The sequence below is a fragment of the Musca autumnalis genome, unplaced genomic scaffold (genome assembly GCF_047663935.1).
Source record: "Musca autumnalis isolate F117 unplaced genomic scaffold, ASM4766393v1 scaffold_1, whole genome shotgun sequence".
Classification (NCBI taxonomy): Eukaryota; Metazoa; Arthropoda; class Insecta; order Diptera; family Muscidae; genus Musca; species Musca autumnalis.
The window spans coordinates 99,457,919-99,473,300 of NW_027411644.1; positions in this window are offsets into that span (position 1 = coordinate 99,457,919).

The following is a 15,382-nucleotide window of genomic DNA, read 5'->3' on the forward strand; positions in this document are numbered from 1 at the left end:
TTTATTTTAAGAGTCGCTATAAAAGTACCACAAGATGACGTTTTTCAACTTCGAAATGTTCAGCAAAAATGTCGGCCAGAAAATTTTAGGTACGGCTCTCATTGACAACAAATCGATTATGTCGAGTTTTCGTGGTCGTTTTGTGCATTTACCCTGTTTTTGTTCAGAAAAATACTATATTTTGTTTTTTGTATATTCGTTACAGAACATACAAAAAAAAACACAGTTTTTTTCTGAGCAAACAGGGGTAAATGCACAAAACGACGACGAAAACGCGACAACATCGATTTGTTGTCAATGAGAGCCGTACCTAAAATTTTCTGGCCGACATTTTTGCTGAACATTTCGAAGTTGAAAAACGTCATCTTGTGGTACTTTTATAGCGACTCTTAAAATAAAGGACGAAAAGGACATTGAAGGAAGCGAGTTAGAAGGTCGAAGTGCTCTACGAAAATAATCCTCATTCGATTTGACTGAAGACATGTCATATCAAAAATAAGCTAAAGCAACAGTGGACAAAGATATAACGCTAATTCCTGATGGCTTACAGGGTCTCTAGCAAAAACTTCATCACGCCATATCGCGAAAGATCGACTCACGGCGAATCTGTCCTTCGGGGTTCTGTATATACTCACCAAAGGCTTTCATCTCCAATATGAATTTTCCACCCCCCAAAATTTCGGTTCACAGTGTAATTAATTGCATTTATTTGTGTTTTACGTTGAAAGTAACAAATAAAAAACAATTAGAAAATCTTTTGGAAACTGTACATGTTCATCCGTGTTTTAATGAAGCAAGGAAGACCTCAATCGAGTTTGGCGTAATTTGGAGGCGGAATTGAAGTTGGCCAATATTTTTCAGATATGGGAAGCGGTTCAGAATCATAGGATGGCAACAGGAATGGAAGAGGACCCAATCAGGAGCAACCCCTTTCTGCAATTGTTGTTCCTCGATAGAACAATGTACATATTACTTAATGTACATACATAGGTACATACTTACAAACTTTGCGGCAACTCAAGATAATAAGTGACATATCGTAAGTGCCTTTGAATCGTTCGTTGTTCGCTAATCTTCCCAGCAAAATATTCGATGCCAAAGATACTATTCAAGCATGAGTGCAAGTGACATGCCACCTTTTTACCACCTCGCTCATTCTTTTTACACGACCGTTACCCCCAAAATATCCAAATCATTTTGGATGGCATCTTGAATAAACGAGTGGAATGGTATCTGAACCCAACTTGGCATGACATCACTAACGCTTTGTCATATGGGTTGTCACTTTTATATACATATCGTGTAAAGTACCCATAAGACATCATCCTTCTACTAAATAATTGTAGTTTGAATGTGTGAAGTTTTTTAAACGATAGAGAAACTTGTAAAATTTCCAACGTCAACAAAAGCAGAGTAGGACGGTTTCCGTCGCCCAGTCTAGATCTGGTTCATGGCCGATTTGGTAGGTCTTGCTTACTTGTTTACATATACGATATTTGTTCTTTGTGGAAGGGGCATAAGTTACGGAAGTTCCAATTATCGGGTATGCGTTCCTCTTGTCATGTGCGGCCAACTATTGTATATTCTTGAACAGCTACGAATATTTATACCTGTCCTCGTTCTATATTTAAAATGCATTGTCGTCACCAGGGTTTCGGAGTCGAGGTAATTTGTGGCTCGACTTCGACTCCAGACCCATTTTTAAGATATCCTCTAAAATCTTTTTGATTTTTGTTGTAGCAACTTTTATTCGCTGCCCCTATTACGACCGTGCAAGTCTTTTCAGAGGAAAGTCCATACTTCCTCAGAAAATGGCCTGAAAACTGCAAAAGCCGCTATGGCACCATGTGTTGTGGATGGAGCGCGCGGTAATTCTCGAACGGATAAACCGATTCGATCCAAAATTTGGCAATCGTAATATTTTGTCAATTAAGTTCTAAGATAGCCCTTATCGGTCCACCCCTTTGGGTACCTCCATCACAAAAGTTCGAAATTTTTGCTAAATTGGTGCGCACGATAACTCTCGAAGGCAGTAACCGATTTGGTCTATACTTTGGGCATCGTAATATTCCTCCGAGACATAGATAAATTTTTGAGTTACCGACAATTTTCGGTAAAATTAAAATGCTCATAATTTCGGTAATTACCGACGAATAAAAAGCAGTCGTAAAGTTATACCGATAGTAAGAGTGTTGTCAGCTTTTATTGAACTTTTCATTCATAATTTTGCGTTTAAATTTTACTGATTTTTGTCGGCATCTCAAAAATGTGTTAAAGAATCGCACTATAGGTTAGAATATGGAATGTATATGTCAACTCCTTCGGATACCTCCCAGACTAAATTTCGGAAAAGTGCAGGTTAGGATCTCCTCTCGAATAGTTTTGATTTTTCTTGCAACATGTTGCACTCAAGGCCCTTTTACAATGGCAACAGTTTTTCTAATGGCAAGTCCATACTTCTTATGAAAATGGTCCGAAAACTGTAAAAAAAACCCTAAGGCCAGCATGTTTAGCGGCTGATGTGCACGACAACTCCCGAACCGAATACTGCGTTGGTCCACACTTGACATATCGTAATATTTCTTCGAATATTAGATGAAATTCGATGATGGTGTTTATAGGTCCATTTCTTCCAGTACCTTCCAGTATGATGTTTTCGTGGCAACTCAATATTTCCAGATATAATGGTCCTATCGAGAGGAACGACTCCAAAAATGTAACCCATATCTTTGAAGTCTTTTGAAGACTAGCTAAATACATACGTTTTTTTTGGAAAACACAGGCTGAGGGTATACCTCTGTCGATAAAGCCGGCTGATACTTTTTATTTGTCTATATAGGGTTTGATAATAATCATATTGAAACAAAAAAAATAGGTAAAAATATTGGAAGGTGTGGGCTTGGCGTGTTATTAAAAATAAAGACTAAAATTTTTCGCAATTTTAGAAGAAGATTTTGCTTGAAAATCTCATGTCTTATCAGAATGGAAATAACGAAAATGTTGTAGCTATCAAAATTCTCTACAAGATTGGCCTTTATGGTATTTTCGTAGGTTTTACCATTTTTGAGATATAGAAGCTAAAATTGGACAATGCACTGACTGTATCGCCCCCTTTTAAAACAATGTCATGAAGGGTGCGCCTTGACTAACTTTTAATGAAAACCGCTTACACAGGGAAAGTTTTTGTGAATTCTGAAACAGCAATGTTTATAGATGAGAAAAATCCAAAAACAAGAAAAAATCGCTGTGGGAATTTTTAAATAAATCGCGGTCAAAATTCACTTTTTTATGATTTGATCCCAGGTTGTACAATTTTTGAAATAAATAAATTCAGGTTACATTTTAAGGTTTTTTGTTAGTTTTTTCGCGATTGTTCTTGAATGCGGCAAGTCTTATCGATATGGGACCTGGCTTACGTAACTTTTCCTAGGTTGTACCATTTTTTAGATATATAAGTTTAAATTGGGAATTTGCAGTCATGACATTGTTTTATAAGAGGACAATACAGAATTGGATTGAATTTGAATTTTCTCATTTTGAACTTCTATATCTCAGTAAAACCTGCGAAAATACCATAAAGTTCAATATTTTAGAAAATTTTCATAGCTGCAGCATTTTCTTTAGTCCCATTTTGATAGTACTTGCGGTTTCTAAGCAAATTCGTGAAAACCTAAAAACTCTTTAAACTGCCAACTTAAATCGCGATTTATTTAAAAAGCGCTCCGGCGATTTTTTTTTGTTTTTTGATTTTTCTCATCTATGAACATTGTAGTTACAGAATCTGCAAAAACTTCTCAGGTGCAAGTACCTTCCATTTAAATTTGCTTCAAGAGCACCGTGCAGAATGTGGAAAGGGTATTACAAGTTTGTTGTTCCGAAAATTTATGTAACACCGCGGAATATTCGTAGATTCCCCATGTGGTATACCAAAATTCATATCACGACGAGATAAAGTGATTTTGAGATGTGTGTCCATCTGTCCATCCATTAAAAATTGTAATCAAACTCCAGGCCGCATTTATGGACTGATCGTCACGAAATTGTGTATGGAGTTCAGGTTCCCTTTAGGGTGTGAAATGGACCAAAAACAAAAATTGTTTGTAGAAGCTCTGTAGGTCGCAACGATGATCTGATCGTTGCTATATTTTTAGAAGGGATTGTGTTTACGACAAAGAAGAATCAGCAATTTAACATGATGAGCTGATAATATTTAGCTGATGAAATAAACATCCAAAAATTGACTCAGAAAGTGGTTCTATGTATATCTCATCAATGAACTATGGGTAATTCCCGTTTCCTTTTGCATGTTACATACAAATGCACAAGACAGAATACCCCCTACCACAATTTAATGTAGGGTATAAACTAATGAATTTTCTCTATAACGTATTAATTATTCCTAGTAGTTTTCTTAGCTTAGACTCTACTCTAAACAAGTAAAAAAGTATCAGTCGGCTTTGCCGAAGGAGATATACCCTAAGCCTATGTGAATTGAAACTTTTTATCTACGGTCAGATCGAATGTATTTAGTGTCTTTTCATTATGTTGTGGCCTTTTTTGACATTTGAAAAGTGTTGCAGAGGAGGTACTTAAAAGAAAGGACCGACATAGTCCATTACGGAAGTGAATCTAATTTTGGGAGTCATATCTTTTCGATAGATATCGCGCCCACTAGTCATTTCAGTGGGTCATCGTATAATTTTTTGGACCAGTGTGCGAGGAAGCTTGGACTTGTCCACGGAAAACATAATATCGCTGTAAATAGGACTACAACGAACAGCATCGGTATACATTTCCAAACGATCTTCGAACAGACCTTAACCTGCACTTAGACACAAATGTTGAACTTTTATTAGGAAATCCAAAGTTTGGACCAAATTTGTTCAAGAGATATCGTGCATACTATTTAAGTGACATTTTTCAAATTTTAGGAGAAAGTGCCGGAAGTTGTGGACCGGTATTGCATATCTTCGAACTAAAACTATGACAAAATATGACGAAGGCCAAATTTTGGACTAAATCAGTTAGCTCGAGAATTATCGTGCTCTCCAGCCACTACATATGGTGCCACAAAGGGTTTTTTACGCCTTTCGGCCTTTTTTTTCAAGAAGTATGGACTTGCCACTGAAAAAACTTTTAACGTAGTAATTGAGGTGGCGAATGCAAGTTGATTAAACAAAAATCAAAGTGATTCGAGAGCAGGTCTTAAAGTGAACTTATCCGAAATTTTGTGTTGTGTCCATATTCAAACCTGATCTATATCTGGTAGATATATTAGGATGCGTACAGTATGGACCAAATCGGTCCGTTCCTTCAAGAGTTATCGTGCGCACAATTTTTCCGAAAATTTTTGAACTTTTGTGGGAGAGGTACCTGAATAACTGAACCGATATGGCTTATCTTCGAACTTAAAATAAGTTTGGAGAAATTATGAAATTATGAAGGCCAAATTTTGGATCGAATCGGCAGATCCGTTCGAGAGTTAACTTGCGCTCCAACCACTACACACGGTGTCATAGGGTTTTTTTAAGCATCCAGGCTATTTTCTCAGGAAGTAGGGTTTTGCCGCTGATAAAACTTGTACCGCCGTATGGAGGGCCGTGAATACAAGATGCTACAACAAAAATCAAAACGATTCGAGAGCAGGTCCTAAACTGAACTTTTCCGAAATTTTGTGTGGGAGGTACCCGAAGTCGTGGACCGATTGAGTCCATATTGGAACCTCATCTAAGTTTGGTAGAAATTTCACGATGTGCAAACATTGGACCAAATCGTTTACTCCCTTCAAGAGTTATCGTGCGTACAAATTTTCAGAACATTTTCGAACTTTTGTGGGGGAGGTACCGGAAGGAGTGGACCGATTTAACCCATCTTCGAACTTAAACTAAGTTTGGACCAAATCGCTTCATCCGTTCAAGAGTTATCGTGCGCACCAGCCAGACAGACAGACGGACGGACATTGCTAAATCGACTCCAAATTGTCTGAAACACATTTCGTCCAAACATACTTGGGGTCAAAAACCATTATTTCGTAGAGGCACATTTTGCCCGAATGAAAGTCTATATACCCTCGTTAGCATAAATGCTGAGGGTATAAAAAAAAAAGATTTGGAAACTTCACAACGTTTTCCTGCTAAATCATATTTTTGAGTTTTAAAACATAAATGCGACATATGATAAGAGTTATTACAATATAGCTTTGCACACTTAGGATCATTGAAAATTTATCTCTTATACGAGTTGTAGCCAGTTTTTCAGTTAGCCTCCGGCATACTATAGACACGCAGATAATTCTTTGCAGCTATAATACAAAGCGTCAACTGTAGCATTTATTGTACCGAGTTTCTCATTCCATGGCACTTCCTATAAGGCGGCAAAACATAGTAGCTGTTGAAAATATTGATATTGTTGAACTAACGTAATTTTACATTTCGGTAGTACTTTGAACCTACAATAATCTAATAACCCAAGGGGTCATGTTTCAAAATACCTTACAAATCGAGATTTATTTGTAGTTTTCTTCCGTTCAATTGCTGCAACCGATAAGCGATCTAGATTATTTGTACGCTCTTTTATCCTGTCCAACCCTCCACGTACTTGTTAGTCGCGATTTATCTTGTTATCTCGTGTATTTATTTGCCAAAAACAACAACGACAGCAGAAGAAAAAACTGTAACAAAAAGACGAAAAACAACGAATCGAAACGACAACACGATTGCATTTATGTAAAATGTCAAATATTTCCAATAGATTAAACACTAAATTAATGCCATTTTAATGATATTTTAACATGTCAGCAGGAATGTGACATTAATCGCTTTTAGTTTTTGTTGTTCGCAATGGCGGCGGCAGCTGCGGCGGCTCCTAGTGCTCTACAAACTCCAGTCAGTCTATGTATGAGCGGACAATTCTTGTAGGATCAATTTCCATAAAAAACCAATACAACTCCTTATGCAATTGATACCATTTTCAGGTCTTTTTTCTTCACTTTTTTGTGCGATCTGATTTGTAACTAAAATCAACGGTGGTCGTCGCGTTGTATTTATGTGTGTGTATGTATGAGTTTGTCGCATTGACTAGAAATACAAAGATTTTCGATTACAAATGATTAAAATCAACATATAAATTTATACAGAATAAAGCTATAAATCATTTAAAACAAGATTTGAAGGAAAATAAAAAGACAAGAGACGATGACTACAACAGCAGCAACAACGATGGCGGCTGCTGCAACTAGGCGACGACCACGACGACGAGCAAACCCAAAAAATTCTCCCAAACCCAAAAAACGACGACGAGAAATACAACACAGACTAAACTAAGGTAAACTAAAATCCATTAAAAAATTTGACGAAAAAATGGAAAAAATTTGTCTCGACAATTGCTCAATTTGAACTGAACTGTTGCACCAAATGGTGGTCCAGCCATTAAAACCGACGAGGAAAACATTTGCACAGAGGAAAAGAAAAACGTCAATTTTATGAATAAACAGACAAAATAACAAAAACACGCATTGTAACAAACATAGTTTCGTGGTGTATTTTTTCTGTGCTAGATGCACGGTAACTGTGTTTATCGGTTTCTTCTAAAAATTCCTAATGGCGCTGGTCAGTCTATAACGCCAGGTATACACTTCTACTTATTTGCAGCTTTTCGGCCCACATTCAAAGTTTATTTTTGTCTTCAAAATCAATACAACTTTGTTGTATAAAAGGGGTTATCAAATAAGAAACATGTGATTCGAAATTTTTACGGGATAGTTGTGAAATCCATTTTAAATTCAGAGCCAGATGAGCCGAAAAGAAACAAAATAAAGAGTAAACAAAAAATATTGCATTACCAGTAACTAAAAAATATTTGGTTATTACTGAAAAAATTTAAATAAAAATAAAATGCAAAGTTGGGAGCCACCGTGATGCAGTGGTAAGCACGTCCGCCTTGCACTCAGAAGGTCTACGGTTTATTCCGTGGCCAAAACATCAACATTTTCGTTGGTGGCAAATCACATCATTGCGGTGTCGCTAGACACGAATTTCGGATTTGGCGATACAAATTAAGTCCCATATCTTTGATATGAGAGAAGTCTCCCCTGTCCTTTCGGAGATATTTTGGGAAAATTTGTTGTTGTTCATACTTTAAATATTAAAAAAATGTTGTTGTTGTAACGGTATATGAAATGTTTGTAAGTTTTTATTTGTTTTTCCCGTCGTAACGCATTGAAATAGTCATTTGCGACCCTACAAATATATATATTATGGATTAGGATAAAATTCTGAGTCGATATAGCCACGCCCTTCTGTTGTAATCTCTCTAGCATCCGCAATAATTGAGCTGGAACGCTATACTTTTGCACCCCAGTTTCTTCTTGCCATAGGCAGTTAAGTTCGATGATGGGCTATATCGGCTCATGTTTTTGTATAGCCCCCATATAACGGCACCTCCCGAGTTTCCCTATTTTTGCAACATTTTTGAACCGAATTTAAAGTACAGGTAGTAATTTAAATTTAAGGTTCCCAGATACCTCCCTGTTTTCGGTATTTTGAGGATTTTAGCTGCAATTTTTACCGAACTAGCCGTAATTTGCCATTTGAGGTTCCTAGCGGTCACAGCACCTCACTGAAATATTTTGGACAGCCCTCATATAACGGTACCTCAAGATATTAGGAATTTTGAGTATGTTATTTACTTTTCGACCGAAGTACTTGCTAGGTGACAATTGAGGTTTCCAGTGGTCACAAAACTTCTCCACCAACAATTGACAACATATATAGATCCATGTGTTGGTATATGGCCTATATAATGGGTTGATGTTCTCAGTGGTCACAAAACTTCTCCACCAAACATTTGCAACATATGACCATGTTTTGGTATAGCCCCCACAGAACGTTACCTACCAATTTTCGTTACTTTGAGGATTTTAGCTACATTTCGAACCAAACTGCCTGCATTTAAAGTCTCAGTGGTCTCAAAACATCTTCACCAAAAAATCGTCACCATAGGTCCATGTTTTGGTATAGCCCCCATATGACGGTACCACCCGATTTTTGGTATTTTGAAGACTTTAGCTACATTTGTTTGGTCAGACTATTTGCAATTTAACATTTGAAGTTACCAGTGTTCACAAAACTTCTCCAAGAAAAAATTCAAAATACGTCCACACTTTGATATAGCGCCCATTTAAAGGAGCCGCCCGATTGAAAACTTTTTCTGACGTAATTTAGGAATGTCTCCACCTAAAATTTTTGACAGGAAAAAAAAACTAACAAATATTTTATGGTGGAGGAACTCAAAGCTTTTTACTTGTTACACCCTCCACCATTATATGCAGAGTTTAATTATATTTATCAATCCGTTTGTAACACATCGATATATTCGTCTGAGACCCCATAAAGTTTATATATTCTTGATCAGCATGAAATTCTAAGTGGATATAATAACCATGTCCGACTGTCCGTCCGTCTGTCTGTCTGTTGAAATCAAGATACGGCTCGCACATTGTAAGATAGAGCTTTACAAAAAAGTTCGGCCCGGCGGAATTTAACGCTTTTTACTTGTTTCTGATTAATTTGGGTATATCTCCAGTTCTAGGAATTTGGCTGTTTCGATGGGTTGTAGCCAAAAAGCAACTGAAGTAGTTGAGTAGGTTTGGCAGGACAGTTGAGAAGGTGCAGCGTGTTTTGCGGGCTTGTGGTGCATGCTAGGCAGATGATTTGTAAAGTATCATCGATCCTTGCTGTATAGAAGCGTAGTTGAGCCAAAACTATTCTGTTTTGTCGGGGCAGCTGACACACCTCAGCTGCGGTAGAAGGGGGATGTTCTCCGAGGAACGCATTCACACGATAGTTGTTCTTGGCATCTGCGATTGCATCTGTGAATACTATTTAAAAACCTGTTTGATAAGCTTGTTGATCTAGGGATTCTGTCTTGTAACATTAGACCTTTCTTTCTAGATCGTGAAAATCCCTCCTGACATGGATTGGCTATGGGTTTTATCCCCCATATGGTGATTAGGATGGCTCTCACGATAACATCCGAGCAAGTAATGCAACGAAAGCATGTCAATGTGTTGCTGTACTAGAAATATTTTACCTCCTCATGCAGTTCTCAGGGCGACATTCTGACAGGTTTGAATATTTTCCCATTGCGTTGTACTTATATTCGCGGACTACACTAGCGCAGCATTCCTTACCACAGACCGTACTATCGCGTTATATTTGGTCAACAAAGGTTTCTTTATCTGCATCCCAATTGCTTGCGGCTAGGGACTTAGGGAAATTTCTCCTACATCTCAGCCTGTCGCAGATGGCTTTGCTATGCAAACATGCTTCCAAATGTGACCCCTAGAATCTTGGAGTAGTTCTTGGTTGTAATTCTGCTGCCACCCAACATGACATTCAACACAGTACTCACCTCTACAGTCCATGTGGTAAACAGACTTGCCGCAGATTTAATGGGGAGCATTTGCATATTCCTCACGTGGATCAGACTAATAGAAGTTCAGCCTTTCACTGATGGCATCAGTGAAGGTTCCTTTCGCCATGATAGTACAATCATCCGTATATGTTACCATCTAAATGCTGTCTGAAGGAGTGGGATACAGGAGAGGAAAATGTTTAACGGTTCCGGAGATATCACCTCACTTTGAAGAACTATTTCATTCACTCCACGAAGCTTGGACTTCTTGTTCCTGAATTACACGTACGAATGACGTCCGCACATATAATTAATTGTCCAACGTTTCAAACTTGGCTGGAGGGGAGTCTGCTCAATGTCCTCAAATAGCATCGAGAGCTTGACCTTATCAAAAGCGCCACCATACGACTTATTCAGGTTGAGTCCTCGACTAATATGTCTGGGGATTACGTGCAGCGCTAATGATCGCCAACTGGATAGCTATTTTTGATGGCGTGAGGAGTAAAGCATCAAGGGTCTTTGCTACGGATAACAAAAGTGAAATCGGAACGATTCACCATTGTCGGCATCATTGTCGGACTTCAGTAACGGCACCACCATTTCCATTTACCAGACTTAGATGTGGGTGGCAAGCGAAAGCTTGAGAACTTTGGTGGGATACTCGACTTCCGGCTCATCCAACTGTTTTTACATTACCATGAAGATTCCATCAGGTCCCAACGCTTTGGATGATTTAGCGTTCCGGATGGTACTAGCAACATCATCCAATGTGAATTGTGGTGATTCCTCTTCGGCAGGAAGATATTTATTTCGACGGAATACTCTTCTCTTCGCCCTGTCTCTCAGGGTTCCAGTGTGACTTAACCCTCGCCCACAACTCAATTATTCCAGCTCCAATGTTGCAACTCTCCAGACGCATTAGCCACTTGTTCCGCTCATGCTCGCCGACCAACTTCCAAAGTCAGCTCCCTGACTCTGCAGTCACTGGGGTTGGCACGACGAGGATCATCACGCCCATTTGCTTATTCCGTCGCCTCTGCTGGGAAATTTGTTATCACCTCGGGTATTCGACCAGCAGGTATCTGGCGAGTGGATCTTTAATGATGACGTCTCGGAACTTCCTTTCTGCTACCCGAACGTCAAAGGGGCTAGCCAGATCTTTGAATCGGTGATTAGTGACACTAGGCCAACGATTCATGAATGTGCTCCGTTCGGAGATAAGGAAATAGAGCGATATGCAGATGGCGACATCTGGTGAACTGTGACACTCTCCGCTAATTCTGGCTGTCCTCATAGACCGTGCAAAACGTAGAGCCATCTATCTACTCCGCCAGAAGACCTAATGTCACAACTCATGATGAGCATTAAACTCCCCAAGACCAGACGGTTATGACCTTAAAATGTTGGGTCTATAACCTGGAGTACAGATATTTATCGAATGGATGAATACGTTAAGCAGCTTTACCTCGACAGTTTCACACCTGACAACTATAACCATACATTCCATTTACGGGTCATTAGAGTCAGTCTCAAGCAAGATAAATCTGCATTGAACAGACTGGTGCAATAGGAAAGCTAATCCCCTCCTCCACTTCTGGTGAGACCCTTCCTCATTACGTTGTTACCATCCCAACGCTGTAAACTACAGTTGTTGTTGTGCTTGGTTTCCTGCACCGCGGAGACCATGATATACTTTCGACTGATGAAATCCACTATTTCCCCGATCTTACTTCGGAGTCCATTGCAATAATCAGATGGTGTTGAGTGCTGCGTGTGCGGTTACTGTTGGGGGGACTGAGGGGAAGCCTTATATTCTGATGCGACGACGCAATGGGGGGAAGCCTTATATTCTGATGCGACGACGCACTGGGGGCTGTGTTCAATCAGCATGCAGCAACATAGTCCGAGTCGTAGTCCTTCCCACGGACGAGTCCCGAGAAATTTTGTAGATGCCCCCAAACTCGTCATCTATTGCATCTCACCAAAGTTTGTGTGTGATGGATGTGAATGTGACAAACTAAGGACATCCATGTTGGCCCTGGGTTTTTCTACGTCCCGGCATGAACCAAAAGAATCCGAAGATGTTATTCCTGGATATGTTGCTCCCAACGCAACAAAATGATACAAATATAAACATGTGTACACTGAGATGGCACCCGCTGGCCGGCACACGGGTGTTGTGTGGTTCCGGGTTAATCCGGTATCGAAAACCCCACCGCAGTGGGAATGAATTTGCGTTATTTGGAGGATTTTAGTTTCTCAGTGGTCACCAAAATTCTTCAGTAAAAATCGTCAACATATGTAGGTTCATGTTTTGGTATATCACCCATATAACGGTACCTACCGATTTTCGGTATTTTGAGGATTTTAGCAACAATTGTTAGCTAACTGTTATTTGGCATTTGAGATTCTCAGTGGTCACGATAGTTCTTCACCAAAAATTGTCAACATTGGCCATGTTTTGGTATACCCCAAATATAGTGGTACATCCCGATTTTCGGTATTTTAACGATCTTAGCTACATTGTTTGACAGATCTACCCGTTATTTTACATTTAAGGTTCCCTGTAATTACAAAACTTTTCCACCAAAAATGTTCAAGATACATTGGTCTACACTTTAATATAGCCTCCGTATAAAGCTACGACCTGGTTGAACCCATTTTTTTACATTGGATTAAATAATTTAGGCCTTTTTGGGTATCGAAAAATTTGTTCACCTAAAATTGTTTAGTTAACAATATTTTATGGCGTAGGGTATAAAAAGTTCGGCACGGCCGAACATGACGATTTTTTACTTGTTATTAACAAATACGATGAAGTATTGATATGGTAGATGTGTTCCTTCAAAACAAACCATAATATATGAAGATATAACGGAATAATCAACTACAAAATAATATTCATAGATTCGAGATTAGACAACACATAATGGGCTACTTACACTGTGCAACATTTTTAAGGTAATCTTGTGCAAACAATTCGAAGTGTGGATTTTTTTAAAGTACAGACCCAACGACAAAAAACCCTAGTTTGGTTTTTTTGTGTCAGATCCAGCTCGGATTTTATGGCCCCATCTAAATATGGGCTATATCTCTGAAACCAATGCGAATCTTCTTCTGACCTCTGAAGCAAATTTGTAGATAAGAACAAGAATAAAATATTTGGAGAAATAATGTACTCGAACAACTACATTTAGTGCCTCAAATTTTAAAATATATGCAAATGCCATAATTTTTATACATTTCGCAACGTATCTCCAAAACCGTTAATTTTATCTGAATATTTTCTTTTCGAAAAATATTCCCTAGAATGTAATACACAACTCTTAAGATCATGTCATTGTTGTAAAATGCCTCTATCCCGTTGTTTTCAGTACATTTTTCAACAGCGATTTAATACAAATGTCAACAAGTAAAAAAGTATCAGTCAGCTTTGCCGACAGAGATATACACTCAGCCCAAAAACGAATGTATTTAAAGGGTTTTAAAAATTTTGGATGTATGAACCGACAAAAATGTTGATTAGGATTAAAGATCAAAAGTTTTGCGGAGGAGATACTTAAAGGAATGAATGGACATTGACCATTATGGAAGTGGATCTCCAGCCACTACATATGATGCCATAGGGAGTTTTTGCACCCTTCGGGCTGTTTGCTCAAGAAGTATGGACTTGCCCTTAAAAAAAATTTACCATCGTAATTGAGGCAGCGAATGCAAGTTGCTTCAACAAAAATCAAAGTGATTCGATAGCAGGTCTTAAAGTGAACCTGATCTATATCTGGTAAATATATTAGGATGTGTAAAGTATGGACCAATTCGGCCACTCCCTTCAAGAGTTACCGTACGAAAAAATTTTCCGAACATGTTGAACTTTTGTGGGGGAGGTACCTGAAGGAGTGGACCGATATGGCTTTTCTTCGAACTTAAACTATGTTTGCAAATTTTGGAACGAATCGGCAGATCCGTTCGAGAGTTATCTTGCGCTCCAACCTCCTCTCAAGGTCTCATAGGGTTTTTTTTGAGCCTTTCAGGCTATTTTCTCAGGAAGTATGGACTTGCCCCAGATGAGACTTGTACCGTCGTATGGGGGGCAGTGAATACAAGTTGCTGAAATAAAAACCACAGCGATTCGAGAGCAGGTCCTAAACTGAACTTATACCAAATTTTGTGTGGGAGGTACCCGAAGGTGTGGACCGATTGAGTGCATATTGGAACTTCATCTAAGTCTGGTAGACAATTCACGATTTGCAAAGTATGGACCAAATCGGTTACTCCCTTCAAGAGTTATCGTACGTACAAAATTTCCGAACATTTGTGGGGGAGTGGACCGATATAACCCATCTTCGAACTTAAACTAAGTTTGGACAAAATATTACGAAAGCCAAAATTTGGATCGAATCGATTGATCCGTTCGAGAGTTATCGTGCGCTCCAGCCAGCCAGACAGACAGACAGACGGACGAACATTGCTCAATCGACTCCAAATTGTCTGAAACACATTTCGTCCAAACATACTTGGGGTCTAAAACCATTATTTCGATGAGGCACATTTTGCCCGTATGAAAGTGTATATACACGCAGAAAAATTTATGTTAGAAATATGTTTGGATCCAAACAAATTTATGTTTGGGACCGGTTGCAAACGAATATATGTTTGGATCCAAACATAATATGTTTGGGTCCAAACAAATATATGTTTGCAACATTTTGTAACATATCTCAATTTGATATGTTTGGGTAAAACGTATTTTTTATGTTAGAAAATTTTTTTTATGGGTGGAGAGAGGATGTTTGTCAACGAGAGTAATAACAGTGCTCTCGCGGCTGTGGAATGCTGTTTTATAATAAAGAGTTGTGTGTATTGTATAATAGAAGACGTAGCAGCGAGGAAGGGGGCTTTGGTGGCATGTATGCGTCAAACTCGTGTGTTTCTTGTTTTGTTGTTGTTAACCAACTAAGCGGACGAAGAA